The sequence below is a fragment of the Leptonychotes weddellii genome, chromosome 9 (assembly GCF_054177405.1).
Source record: "Leptonychotes weddellii isolate Sample4059 chromosome 9, ASM5417740v2, whole genome shotgun sequence".
Classification (NCBI taxonomy): Eukaryota; Metazoa; Chordata; class Mammalia; order Carnivora; family Phocidae; genus Leptonychotes; species Leptonychotes weddellii.
In genome coordinates this window covers 72,543,535-72,558,100 of record NC_138377.1, presented here as the reverse complement: position 1 = coordinate 72,558,100, position 14,566 = coordinate 72,543,535, and the positions used below count along the sequence as shown (strand labels likewise).

Genomic DNA, 14,566 nt, shown 5'->3' with positions numbered 1-14,566 from the left:
TCACTTCCCTCTGGTCGTTACCAGTTCCTTCATGGGGGACATTTTGATCAACAGATTTCTTAAGAAGTCAGAAGGTGCTCCCTCATCAATAGCTATAAAATAATAATTATAAAATATAAAAGGATGTTTACTATTGTTATATAGTCCACGAGTCATTTTCTCAGCTAAACCTATGATGACTGTACGTATGTGGTATCAAAAGCACAATCATTTAAGAAAATCCTTTGGGATAAAAACTGAACGTTGATAAAATGTTATCCCTAAATTACTTTTTTGGTTGTTTCTGTGAATTAGAAAAGGACACTATAAAAATAGCATTTACTGAAAAATTATCATCCTTCAGTAGCTATGCTGAGCACTTTATATGTTGTTAAAAAATGATTAGAGAAGACAATGCAAGTGATACCAACATACTTTGACACTTCATGAAGTGGACAGTCTCCTTTTGGAGAACAGCAAAATGGGGTGGAAAAGCAGGAAGGTTTTATGGGATAAAGAAAAAGAACAAGGAAGAGACAAATAGAAAATGTTTTATTGGCTGGGGCCATGTAGGCAACTTTGTTTGAGGAGAGAAGGCTCAGAGTTGGCTTGATGTTTGGAGATTGACTATCTGGATACACTGCATTTCTGGTCAAGCAGAACATTTACAGGGACAGGACAGTTATCTAAGTGTTGGTCTGCTAATGTGGCACTTCAGGCAGGAGCAGCTCCATCTTGGGTCTAGGAAGTTATTTCAGCAGTCCCCACTTTTGATCCTCTTCTTGACCATTCTTCTTGACCAAGAAGTTTGATTTAAAAAAATGGGTCTTCTTGAGCACATTATACTAAGCAAGTGTTTTGATGATTAACACCTGGGAGGGTGCAAGGAGGGAGGCCCAGGTCTTTTAGGTTTCTGGGCTTGGAGCTGTTGCAGTTGTAAAGCCACTAGTTTGGTGGATTTTTGTTTACAGTCTTGTGGTCTTTTAGAGTGGAAAGACAATTCAGACAGAGGGTTAGTAGAATGAATACTCAAGTAAGTGAGGATAGGGGGCAATAGTAGGAGTCATGGTCAGTCTTACAGAGTTGTTTGTTTTGGGTACCCCTTGTGTCTTTAATTTTTCATTAGCCTTTTGCAATGAATCTTCCAATGAAGCTATTTTGGAATCTTGAAACCTTTTGGAGTCTTCCTTTCCAATTGACATAGGTATCCCATTCTTTTTGTTTGATTTGAGGACCCTTACTTTCAAGCGTACTTTTTTTTTTTTAATTTTATTTTATTATGTTATGTTAGTCACCATAAATACATCATTAGTTTTTGATGTGGTGATCCACGCTTCATTGTTTTTGTATAACACCCAGTGCTCCATGCAGTGTGTGCCCTCCTTAATACCCATCACCGGGCTAACACATTCCCCCACCCCCGCCCCTCTAAAACCCTCAGTTTGTTTCTCAGAGTTCATAATCTCTCATGGTTCATCTCTCCCTCTGAAAGCCCCCCCCTTCATTGTTCCCTTCCTTCTCCTAATGTCCTCCATGCTATTCCTTATGTTCCACAAATAAGTGAAACCAAGTGTACTTCTTAGATGAATGCTTTTGTCTAATTGGAATGCTCCTCTTAATGACCATTGTAAATTCTAGGCTGCCTTAGTAATATTTTGTTTTTTTTTTTTTTTTAGATAGCTAAAGCTTCTGGGGCCACAGTTCTTAGACATAAAATAAACAGGTGTCCTGGAAGGTGGAGTGCTCAAGTCTTTGCAAGTTTTTTGGGTGAACACCAGGGAGAAGAATTCAGGACTGTAAGTAATATTTGGCATTTTAGGCTTTCTAATTTTAACCATTCTAGTGGTTGTGTAGCATATCTCATTGTGGTTTTACTTGGCATTTCCTTGATGACTAATGATGTTGAGCATTTTTATACCTTTTTTGTGAAATGTCTGTTCAAGTCTTTGCCCATGTTTATTGGATTACTTGTATTTCTTTTTAAATTACTCAATTGTAGGAATTTTGTATGTAGCCTGAAATCATATACTTTGTCAGATATATGTATATTTATGTTTTGTGTCTTCTCTTGGTCTTTTATCTTCATCTTTTTTGCTTTATTCTGCAGTAGTTGCTCTAGGGACTACAATGTACATACCTAACTGACTATAGTAGATCTTGAATTAATATAATACCTCTCTATGTATAATGTAAGATGGTTATACCAATATAATTCCATTTGCCTTCCCTGTCCTTTTTTCAATTGCTGTCATCTAATTTGCTACAACATGTTACAGATCCCAAAAGACAATGTTTTTATTTTTATTTTTTATTTATTTAGTTTTTTTAAAAAGATTTTATTTCTTTATTTGAGAGGGAGAGAGAACATGAGCGGGGGCAGAGGGAGAGGGAGAAGCAAACTCCCCACTGAGCAGGGAGCCCAACCTGGGGCTCCATCCCAGGACCCTGGGATCATGACCTGAGCCAAGGGCAGATGCTTAACTGACTGAGCCACCTGGGTGCCCCAAGACAGTGTTTTTAATTTTACTTTAAACAGATGTCTTTCAAATAAATTAGGAAAAAACCCCCAGTATTATATGTTTACCCATTCATTTACCATTTCAGGCACTTTCCAAACCTTTCTGTAGAACCAAATCACCATTTTCAAACTGGTATCATTCCACTTGGTTCTGAAGAACTTGGTTTAGCATTTCTCCCAAGTATAGCTTTCCTGGCAGTGGATTCTCTCAGCTTTAATTTATATGCAATTTTTTTTGGAAGGATAGTATTACTGGATATATGTAATTCTAGGTTGATAGGCCCCCCTTTTTTGAAGCAGAATTGCATTGTTTTCTTTGAAAAGTCAGTCATCATTTTTCTTGTTGTACCTCAATATACTGTTCTAAGGATATTCCCTTTCTCTTTGTTTTTCAGAATTTGTTACTATATGCCTATAATGTATGGCCATTTTTCCTTCAAATATTTTTTTTCTTGCTCTAATCTTCTTTGGAGACTCTCCTTATGTATATGTTTGACTGTTTGATACTGTTCTATAGGTCAGTAGTGCTCTGTTTAGTTTCGTCTCATTTTTTCTTTTGCTTTATTTTGGATAATTTCTTCATGTGCTAAATCCCACATCAGGGCCCACTCAGAGACCATTTCTATTAACTGACATATTTCCTGAATATAGGTCATACCATCTTATTTTTTTGCCTATCTCATACTATTTTGTTGAAAACTAGTAATTTTAGAAAATATAGTAAAACTCTAGGTTCTGATAGTTCCCCCCCACCGCCCTGCCGAAAGTTGTTGTTGTTTGTTTATTTTTGTTTTTGCTGCTTTGTGGTTTTAGTAACTTGCCTGGAGGTAATCAGCAGAATCTGTCTCCTCCATGATGTCAGTTTTTCTCTTCTTTTCATTTTTATTCTTCTTTTCATTTTATTAGTCTGGCTTCCTAGGTGTTGCAGAGTGGTGAACCAATGTTTAGTCAGAGGTTGTGCTCAAACACTTTGAGCCATCAGAGCATCCACCCTCTGCTGATGGATCTGTGTGTCCCCCGGGAGCATGTTCAAAGTCAGGCAGTTTTTAAGTCTGCCCTGTGTTTTACTTTGTATGGGCCCTCTTGGGTCTCCTGTGTGTGTGTGTGTGCAGCATCCCACCCAGCTGGGGGTCTTATCCAGGCCCTCTATCATGCTCTCATTCCTAGGATCTCCCCCTTTAAACGTCTGGTTAGTCTGCTACTCACCCCAACTGTGGCTGCATCCTCAGGCTAAAAGAACCGAGGGGTTCTCTACTTATTTCCCACCCGTCTTGCTACTTTTACGGACAGTCCCACTGGGCACAAGTGAACCTCTCTAGGAAAGCTGCTGGTTTTCCAGCCAGCCCTGCCCTGCTCTGGTAGAACAAAGAAGCTGCCAGAGCTGGAGGGATGGTGGGAGCAGCCCCAGGCAAGAAGGCCACAGAATTCCATTCTTTGTACCCAAAATTTGTCAGTTTTTTATAAGTAAATACCTCTCAGTTGTTTGCCTTTGCTTAGTTTCCAAAGCCCTGAAATGGCTGTTTGTGACAATTTTTATCCCATGTTATTGTTGTTCCCTGGGGAGATTTTTGATGACTTCTTTATTTTATCATAGTCAGAAGTATTGCCCTGACATATATTTTGACAAAGAAAAGGAGAGGCAGAAGACAAAGGCCCTAGCAGGAGGAAGCTACCAGGGACAATAGTCCCTGTGATTTGTAAGCCTGTAGCCAAACCATCAGGGTGCTGGTTCAAGGGGCTGTAGCAATTAAATGCCCCTGTATAGAGTTATTTTTAACCAAATGACTCAAAGGTGAAATGTGTTTAATGATATACATAATTACGGTGTTATGGGAATTAAATACTGGTGATAAAGTATTCACAGCAAAATATATAATTACTCACAGAACAAATACGTATTTATTAACACCTTTTCTAGCCCAGAAACCCTTTAGATTTTCCTTTTCGTGAGATTGATTATAGATCCTAGAAGGCTATCAATATCAACATTTTCCCTTGATACTTCAGGTAGTGATCACTGACATCCTCCTAACTCATTCATGTTGAATAGTAAGTGTTCTGTCCCCTTTCTCCCTCATTTCTGTGTGATATGAGGAACATAGAAAAGTTCTTCCCTTCACCACTGCCTCTAACCGTCTGACACCTTTTGCAGGACCTCAGATTCCCTTAACTAGGAGCAGAGCCCTTTCCCTCAATAAGTGAGGAAAGGTAGAGAACACTAAGGGGTAATCAGTTTTCAACCCATTGCCAGGTGGTTGGAGCACAGCCTTCCCAACTTGTATGAAGAAAGGAGTTTGTGGGAAACCTGAAGTTTCTGGCCCTGAGGAGATAGAACCAAGAAGGCATCAGGAAGCTGGGGCTGTTTCCTGGGAGGCCTCTTCCTTACATCACCCTGCTCACCTTCCTCCGGGCTCTGGCAAACAGGGCAGCTGCCATGGGCATCTAGGCCTGTGTGGCAAATCCCCGCCCTAGGGCATCTGAGGAGAGCACCTGGGCCCATATACTTCCTCCCGTTCATTGAGCGGAAGCTGAGTTGTCTAAAGACCTTATTGCTTTTCACTAAACTTCTGCTAGGTTGCCTGTAACATTTTTTTCGGGGCTTGAGAACTGTACTCATCAAGCTTCACCTTTTATTTGTGTGTTTTGTCTCCACCAGATTTCAGGTTGGGGCCCGGTGACATTTCTTTTTTCTACTATCTTTCTATCCCTCCTTCCCTATATCTTGGGAGGCCCAGCTAGCATGAACTCCTCAGACCAATTTTAATGGTTGCTCCAAATAGAATACAAAATATTCTGGAAATTCTCGAATGCAGAGTTTCTCAGTCGTAGCTGCTCATTAGACTCACCGGAGGAGTTTTTAAAACACGTGGTGCCCAGGCTGCGCTTGAGACCAGTGAAATCGGACTCTAGTGATGGGCTCCAGGTGGCTCGTGTTAAGAAACAAAGCTCGGTGAAAAATACTATAGTCCTGCCTTATCCTGGCTTTTGCGATCTGTGGTTTCGCTTTAGCAGTTTCAGTAACCTGCGGCCAACTGCAGTCCCCGAAGCAGATGATCCTCCTTCTGACGAATCATCGAGTCGTGGGCAGGTAATAGTTGCCCGAGGCTGTGTCACAGCGCCTATGTCATTCACCTCACCTACTCTCATCACGGCATTTTGTCATCTCACATCGTCACAAGAAGAAAAAGGGTAAGTAAAATAAGGTATTTTGAGGCAGAGAGGACATTCATGTAACTTTTATTATAGTATATTGTTATAATTGTTCTGTTTTATTATTATTGTTGCTAATCTCTTAGTGTGCCTGATTTATAAATTTCACTTTATCATGGGTATATATGCCTAGGTGAAACATAGTATATTATAGGATTCAGTACTGTCTGTGGTTTCAGGCATCCACTGGGGGTCTTGGAATGTATACCCCTGGGATAAGAGGGGTTTGCTATACCTTTTTGTAGCACGCTAATATTTGTCTTTACTTTTTTTATCTTAAACCAACATTTACCACATCCTTGAAGGACACATTGTCATATTAGTTGGCAGAAATTATAGCAGTGCAGAAATTTAATCATTTCATGATTTCATTGCAGTGTCAATACTTCTGAGGTCATGTTGGCAAAATGCCCCTCAGTGTCCTTTATTCAGTAGCCACTTTGGTGGCTGACAGCCTAAGAGACTTGCCTCATGAGAGCAAATAAGAAAAAAACCCCCAAACCTGTAGATATGAAACATGTCAGATTTCAAAGACTGCTGGCCCATTGTGTAAAATGCAGTGACACATTTGTACAAATATTTACCTTCACCTTTCTCTCCTGGAGTCTTTGTTCTCATTTAAACACCGAGGGCCATTGACTTCTTTTCAAAGGGAAAAAGGAAAATGGTAAATCTGTCACTACCTTTTTTGTAAGATCTTTTTGAGAACTTAGATTTCCTATTCTTGCTTTTCGAGATGACATGATTGTGATCATTTCAAGCTCTGTGGTTCGTTTCTCTAACTCAAAGACAGATGAAGCTTCCTTTTGGCCATGGATAGAAAGTTGCTTGAAAAAAGCCCAGCAAATATTTGCCACTTTTGGATCCCAAACTTGCACAAACCAACTTTTGAGTCTTTTCCTTTTAATGAGAAGCTGAGTGGAGGAGTGAGTATAATTTTCAAGGACCTGGAGGAATGTTTTCAGCACTGAGTCCTCTGGTGCTTAGCAAGGTGCTGGCAAATGGAACAAGACCACAGATGATTGTGGAAAGCCTGAAACTTTGTGCTTGATGGAGCCCTCTTCTCTTTTCTGTCTATCCACCTGTGGGGTTACGGGCCTAGCACACTTCTGCTGCACCACTCTGCTCACACTCTCCTCTGTTTTTGTTTTTATTTTTTTAAATTTTTATTTTTTAAATATTTTATTTTTTAATTTATTTTTTATTTATTTATTTTTTTTAAAGATTATTTATTTATTTGAGAGAAAGAGAGAGAGACAGAGAAACAGCATGAGAGGGGAGAGGGTCAGAGGGAGAAGCAGGCTCCCCGCTAAGCGGGGAGCCCGATGTGGGACTCGATCCCAGGACTCCGGGATCATGACCTGAGCCAAAGGCAGTTGCTTAACCAACTGAGCCACCCAGGCGCCCTAAATATTTTATTTTTTTAAGAGAGCAAAAGTGAGAGAGAGCACAGAGGGAGAGGGAGAAGCAGACTCGCTGCTGAAAGGAGAGCCCAATGGACTCTGAGATCATGAAGGCAGACACTTAACCAACTGAGCCACCCAGGCACCCCACCTCCTCTGTTTTTAATACTGATGATGTATTAGAGGGCTAGTGATCAGGAAGTTTCCTGGTAGGAGAAATGAGAGGCAAGATTGCATCATTGAGTAGAATTGTAGCAATTCCTTTTTAGATTTTTTTTTTTTTTTTTTTTGAGGGGAAGGGAAATTGTCCGCTTTTTATTTTTTATTTTTTTTCGCTTGTTTTTTTTTTAAACAAAGACTCTGATTTCTAGATGAATAAAACTTTTATTATTGAGACTAGAATTTAATAACTCCTGAGGGTTCCTATTAGGCCTGTAGTCCTAGAAGATAATATATTCAGGGATATTTAAAGCAAAAACATATTTCAAGACTCAGTGCTTCTCCTCCAAGTTTTCCCATATTGTACAAGTTTATTAGGTACGTTTCTATACTCATGAGAAAGAGTAAATGACAATCTGAAGTAGGAGGTTCAGAAGGGCCATTGCATAAGATATGAAGGTTGTGCACTACAAATGCCCAGGGGACCCCATTACTGAGATTATAGGGTGAGCAGTATTCCCTGGAATTGTGAATTGGGTGGTCCTGGGAAAGATACTGGCCTTCATGCCAGCTGTAGTCACAATCCCTGCCTGTGATTTTTATTTGATAATGAATTTAACGTATTCAGTGATTTCATTTTATAGTCTGGTCTATATATTACTAATTTCATTCATTTTAGTAAAAAAAATACACTCTGATGACGTATGTATCATTCTTTGGGCAATGGTATTCCTAGGAGGAAGGGTCAGTGGGTGCCTTCAGTCAGTGTTTCAAATTGTTTTCTTCTAGTCAATGGCACCATAGCCAAGGGTATTATGATGTACAGCTAGTTTTCCTAGCAGAGGTCAGAATACAGTTTGCCTCATAGAGCAATCTCAGCCTAGAAGTATTATTATTACTGTCATTTTCTCCTAGTTCATCCTGTCATTTCCATTGTAAAATATTAGCTCATTACTACCCAAGTGTCATAGGAAAGTGGAGGAATGGCTTGGCTTGGACCTCTGGGTTGAACATCATTTGGCATTGTCAGAGTGAGGGTCGTCTCTTAGCCCAGGCACCTAGACTTCATGTGGTTCTGAAATCTGGGTGCTCCTTGGACACTCCCAGAGGTACCTCTGGAGAAGAGAGACTCTACCCAGGGCACAGCCAAGATAGGAGGGTGTTGGGGTTTTAGGAAGTGAGAAGAAGATTCTCAGGCTAATGGGCTGTATCTGGTTCATTTCTGGAAAAGTGTTTGCTAGATGGTTGTCCCAGCTCAAACTGATTGTTTGAGGACCTTTATCCATATATTTCATGACTTATAAATGTCTACAGTATTCAGGGGAACAGACGAAGTGCAGAATAGAATGTAAGACACAAGTTTTCCCCATTCCAGGAACTTACAGTCTTATTGAGGAAAAACGTGTCCATGAAAGTGTTAAAGCACCACCATACTGGAGCATGTCCCCAGTGTGGTTTGGAGTGATCAGGGAGGTGCTGGTGAGGGAAGGACTTGAGTTGGGTCTCGGAACTACAGAACGTGCCTAGATGGAGGGGAGGGAAAAACATACTCTTTGTAGTGGTAGACTGCAATTGCTTGGATCAAACCTGAGGTTCAGAGTTTCACACCAAGAAACTAGAACCATTGTATTCATTTGACTTCTGTACATTTGTCCCAGGAGTTAGCTGCTGATGTGCCTTAGGTCTGGGAAGGTTTTGAATTTTCACTAGAATATGTCCTCAGACTCATGGTCGGCCCATCCCAGTATGTTGGACCAGCACTGTACTGTAGGCTGGACATTCTGGAGCATAAATGGCAAGAGGCAAAATGACAGAGCAGGGCACTGGGGAGCGGTTTCTACTCTTTGTTACAAGTTTTGCTGATAGCATCTTGCTCCCCATTTGGCTTGGCCTTATTCGTTTTTGAGTTCTGTGCTTGTGAGTGGGCTGGAGAGAATTTGTGCTGTTGCTACTTTGTAGATCTCCTCCTCCTACTGAAGAAGAAAGCATAATTTAGAGCCCAGGATAGCTCCCTGGATTATTCTGCAGCTTTACCTCAGAAAGCCACGCCGTCTCTTCAAGGATGATGCCCTATCAGGACCTTATAGAGCAGTGCTTGCATATGACTTGCCTGGGAATCTTGTTTAAAAATTCCTGATCCTTTAAGACTGAGGTATAGCCCAATATTCTGCATTTTTATTAAGTCCTGGCATGATGCTGATGCTGATGGTGGAGGACAAACTTGGTAGCAAGCCTCAGACCAGACGGTAGTACAGATGCTTATGGCAAGAGAGTGGCCCAGAGAGGTTGAGTGTAGGAAGGAGCAAGATGGAGTGCAAATACTTTTCATGTGAGATTCTAGCCATCCAGGCTCCCACATAGACTTGACAATGAGTCATGGTCATTAGCCACCCAGGCCCTAGCTTCTCATTAAAAGGCATTCCCCCAGAACGCGCCTACATTGAAGCCCCAGCTTGGTAACGTCTTTTCCATCAGAAGACCAGTGAAGAAGCTTATGACTTTCCAGCAGTGAAAAAGGCAGGGGTAAGCTGAATGCTCATTTGGTTTTACCTTTTTTTCCTCATCAGTCACATTGTAGATTGGAAGATGAATCTAGTGGTTCTTTTCACTCTCTTCAACCCCCGGTGTGCGTTTATTGCATATATGCTCTGGGCCTAACACTGTGCTAAGTATGTGGATCTCTGATGAAGGGTGAAAAGTAGTCTCTGCTTCTAGGGACTTACGGTATTATTGAGAAGGGGGAAACAGAACACTTACAAGCGATGAAAGAAAAACACGAAAGAGCAGGCATATAATTATGTGTTAAATTGAATATAACCAAGTGCCAATCCTATGACCCAAACAGTAAGTGCTGTGAAAAGTCAGGCAGGTTTAGATGCTGGCTTAGCTCTCTCAAACCAGTTACAGTTTTTAAATTGAGATCTCTATTGTTTGAATTGTGTTGGGATTTTAGAAATGTTATGCATACAGAATTTGGAGCTACTGGGTGGGAAAGGGAAAGACAGAGTCCAGCACAGAAACAATTCATTTGTTTCAGGTAGTAAGAGCTCCACAGTGAATGCAAATCACACATCCTATACCCCAGACCTTCCCATCCCTCCAGTGAATGAAGCATTTCTTTAAATGAAACCACCTCTAGATAATGAGATCATGGCTACATTGTGCTGAGTTTGATTGGACACTCCCACAGCTTGTAGAGGATTCAGACCTAAAGTGAGTTCTTTCCATAGAGCATGAATAATGATGAGGCTTAATGGGAAAGGCCATCTCAGGATCTCAGGGCAGAAACCTTATAGCTTATAGATGGGGAGGACAAAAGGAGAAGGGGCTGGGAAAGGCCCTCAAAGGCAGAGAGGGATGCCTATCTTTTATCTTGTCCATGAAAGCCCTGTGGAAGAACAATGCCATTCAGTATTTATATGGCACTGTAAACTCTTTTATAAACATCAGCTGGTAAAGTCACATGGCACCTCTAGAGAGCAAATGCACATTGGTCTTCTCTTATTTCTAAGAGTGAATTATGGGTACAGAGCCTATACGTGTTTGGCAGAAACGCTAAATCATGCATCCCTTGGCCTGCCAACCTGGGAGGACAGGCCAATCTCAACATGGCAGGTATACCAGGTGGCTTAGCTGTGTCGTGCATGAACCGTGCACTAGTCTTCCATACCTCACAGTGTGAGGAACAAATAGCAGGTTCTCTAAGTTGTCCCATGAAACATCCCTCTCCTAGCTAGGACTGGGGGAGAAGATAGCACCTCCCGTCCTCCCTGCACTCCTAGGGAGTTAGGAGATTCACTCTGAGTTCCCTTCAAAGAGGTCCTCCTCAAGTGCTCTCTCCTCTCTGCACTGTGCCTTATTCTTATATCCTTTTCTGGCCTAGTAGACCAAGAGTCACAGGATCTCTTGTTGAATGTTTCCTGCATGGATTTTCCATATGGGGTCTGTTTCATGCTCACTCTGGTATCTGAGACCTATTGTGGTGGTGCCTCAGGCCAGACTGAGGCAGGAAGAGTGTTTCTGTAAACCTTGAATCACACCAGCAGCTGTTTTCCATCGATGGGAGAAGGCTGATAGGAAATTGCCAAAATTTATCATCAGGCTGAACTTGAAAGAAACCCTTTTCATTTGCTGATCTTACCTTCTCTAACAGGAGCATTTGGAGGCCCAGCCGTTTCCAATTGGAAGCCTGTAGGCCAAATCTGGCTCGCAGATGCATTTTTTTTTTTAAAGCAGATCTTGTGGTTTATAAAAATCTGGATTAGTTTTTAACATTTTTAAATGAGTGTATTTTTATATAAAAATTAGAATTTCTGGCTTCTTTCGAAAAAAAAAACTGTGAGGAGCTGGCAACCCTGGGCCCATGCTACTGCTTGGAAACGTTGAGCATAGGCTGTGGAGCAACCCTGTGCTCTTCACTTGGTCCCTACCACCCTTGGTCCACCGTACCCATTTCTTCACTAGCCCAGCCTCTGTGAACATTTGAAGTTTTGACCTTGACGAGTCACAAATATAGACTGCATTTATTTCATCTTGATATTATGGGGGGTATGCCTAAGGCAGAGAAGAAGTCAGTGTAGGTTTGGGTAGGAGTGAGTGGTTAAGGAAAAGTAGAATGCTGATTTTGGGACAGCTTAGAAATGTTCCAAACTGGAGGCATAGAAGAAATTTATGAGTGTATCTTAGACCATCTATGGAAAAGGACCAGTTCATTCGTTTTTCACTTTCCAGTACATCACAGACCTGTACTTTTGTAAAATATGATATATATGAATTCCTAGAAAAATAAAGGGACTGAGAGAGGTAAAATACAAGCCAAAGTTTATTGTTAGATTCTACAGACATTAAAATTATTTTGATAAACATGTTCAGAATAAACATAACATGGGGAAAAAATAATTACAAAGCTTATATTGTCCATTTAATGTGGGCACATAAGCTGTAACTATAGAGAATCAGTGTTATATTCATAGCTTTCTGTCTCTCTGCAATTATAAACTAATGAAAAGTTATGAATGGAATAGCAGTTTCCCATACTAAATGTCTATATGCACACTTCTTTAAAAAAAAGATTTATTTAAGAGAGAGGAAAAGCGAGTGGAGGGGAGGGACAGAGGGAGATTCCCTGCTGAGCGTGGAGCTTGATGCAGGGCTCAATCCCAGGACCCTGAGTTCATGACCTAAGACGAAATCAAGAGTTGGATGATTAACTGACTGAACCATCCAGGTGCCCCTATCTGCACACTTTTAACAAGACCATGTATATTAATATTTAAGGTTTTTTAATGCAATAAGTAAGCGTGTTTCTTGCTTGTTAATTTAGCTAGTATGGTTGAGTTGGCAATGACATTACTCACGGGGAAGATGTTCCTGTGTTTTCTTTCAGCAAAAATGCACAGTAGAGAATCTGGTCTCACAGAGGTATTTTGACATGAATAGGACATGAACAAATTTGTTTTCTTTTTTTTTAAGATTTTATTTACTTATTTTTGAGAGAGAGAGAGATCACAAGTAGGCAGAGTGACAGGCAGAGGGAGAGGGAGAAGCAGGCTCCCCACTGAGCAGGGAACCCGATGTGGGGCTCGATCCCAGGACCCCAGGATCATGACCTGAGTGGAAGGCAGACGCTTAACCAACTGAGTCAACTTGGGGCCCCAACAAATTTGTTTCTTGACATGAACAAATTTTAAAGTAACTTCTTAACATGAACAAATTTTAAAGTAACTGCAGCAAATTCAGGATATTCATTTTTGACTTTTCTCCAGTATGAATCAAATAATACAGTATTTCCAAAATTGATCTTTAATCCTTAATTAGCAAATTTGGACAATTTATTCTATAAAGTTAAGATTATAATTAATTTAACTTTCAGTAAAAGAAATGGATTCTGGGTCCGTGGATTTCCTGTGTGTGAATATTCTTACAATGGAAAGTAAAATTCAAGGCCTTCTCCAGAATTTTTAAGATGTATGTCAATAACTGTGGATATGTAATTTCAAAATCATCACCTGCTTTATTATTAATTATTATTAAATTACGAGACTATTGACACCCTGTAGAAACTGTTTCTCCAAGCTTCGAAACTTTTCTTTTTGCCCTTTGATCCTACCTGCCATTGAAAACATGTCACATCCTTTATTTGAAGGGAAGTATTAAGATCTTTAAAAATATAAAAGGTATCAAACAAATTAGCATGACAGACTGATTTATATCTTTGAAATGTTGAAACTGGTTCTTATCTTGCAGAAATACAGTAGGTTTGTTCAGTAGTTCAGATATTCCTAATGAAACTTTTCACCTCAGTAACAATCATATCTTAGTAGTTATTTATAATCAGCTTCTACATTATTACAAATAAAGAATGATTTCAAATTTGGTGCATTAACTTTTATGTAATTTACAGTGTACACTAAGTGCACTTTGTAGTTCAGCCAACATTTCAGTTTTGTTTTGTAATAAGACTCTTGATGAAGGAAGCAGCCCCTTGATTTACACTGTGGTGCAGCTCTTCCGGAATGCTTTCCTGTTATTATAGCTGTGCTATTAGTACATACTCCTAAAATTTAAAGTCCATGTCACGTTTGTTGATTAATCCTACATTGTTCTATGTAGTGTAGAACTGGTTGTTTTTGAAAATGAAACTTAAAAAACAGTTCTTCCTTTGTGTCCCCATCATGTTCAAATTGCACATATATTCAAGGAATTGCCACTTTAGTAGTATTTATACACCTGTCTATGCAACAAAAATTGTCTTACTAGCTTTATTTTATAGTTGATCCCACATAATATTAAGCTTTGGTGTTTGAAAGTGACATTTGGAAAATGGCAGTTGAGCTGTCTTGTTTGATGAGATTCTTTCAGCATTTCCAAGAAAACATCTTTGATACAGTCTCTCATTAATATTTCAGCACATGTAAGTAGGACTTAGACTTAGCAACTCAAAGTATTATTTTATAAGAAGCCAGCAAAGCACATTAGTTTCTGCTGGCTTTTTAATTTAATACTCTTTTTTGAAACAGTGATTCCTTTGGTTTTGAATTTACTTTTTATAATTTAGATAAAAATATTCATTGGGTCTTAATAGTTTTATTGACTGGAACATCCCTTCAAATAACACACTGTCATTTTACCTCTTAAGCATCAATTATGGCTGCAAAACGGAATTCAATATAAAAGAATCATACTTCCAAGTAAAATTGGTACAACTTTTTGATCTTTATTGCTTTGGAGTGTTGTTCATTGCCATCATTTAGTTAACATTATGTTTGCAATCAGGATAGGTTGATCTGTTCTGGAC

General features: G+C 39.9%; 1 long non-coding RNA gene across 3 annotated transcripts in view; it reads left to right on the top strand.

The window, feature by feature from the left end:
- Nucleotides 1–14,566, top strand: part of LOC145723486 (uncharacterized) — a 330,232-nt gene that overhangs the window by 85,353 nt on the left and 230,313 nt on the right. For all 3 annotated transcript variants that reach the window (XR_014148578.1, XR_014148581.1, XR_014148579.1), the window contains exons 4-5: nucleotides 1,656–1,775; nucleotides 5,507–5,686. This is a non-coding gene — a long non-coding RNA (uncharacterized LOC145723486). The remainder of the gene's footprint in view (nucleotides 1–1,655; nucleotides 1,776–5,506; nucleotides 5,687–14,566) is intronic.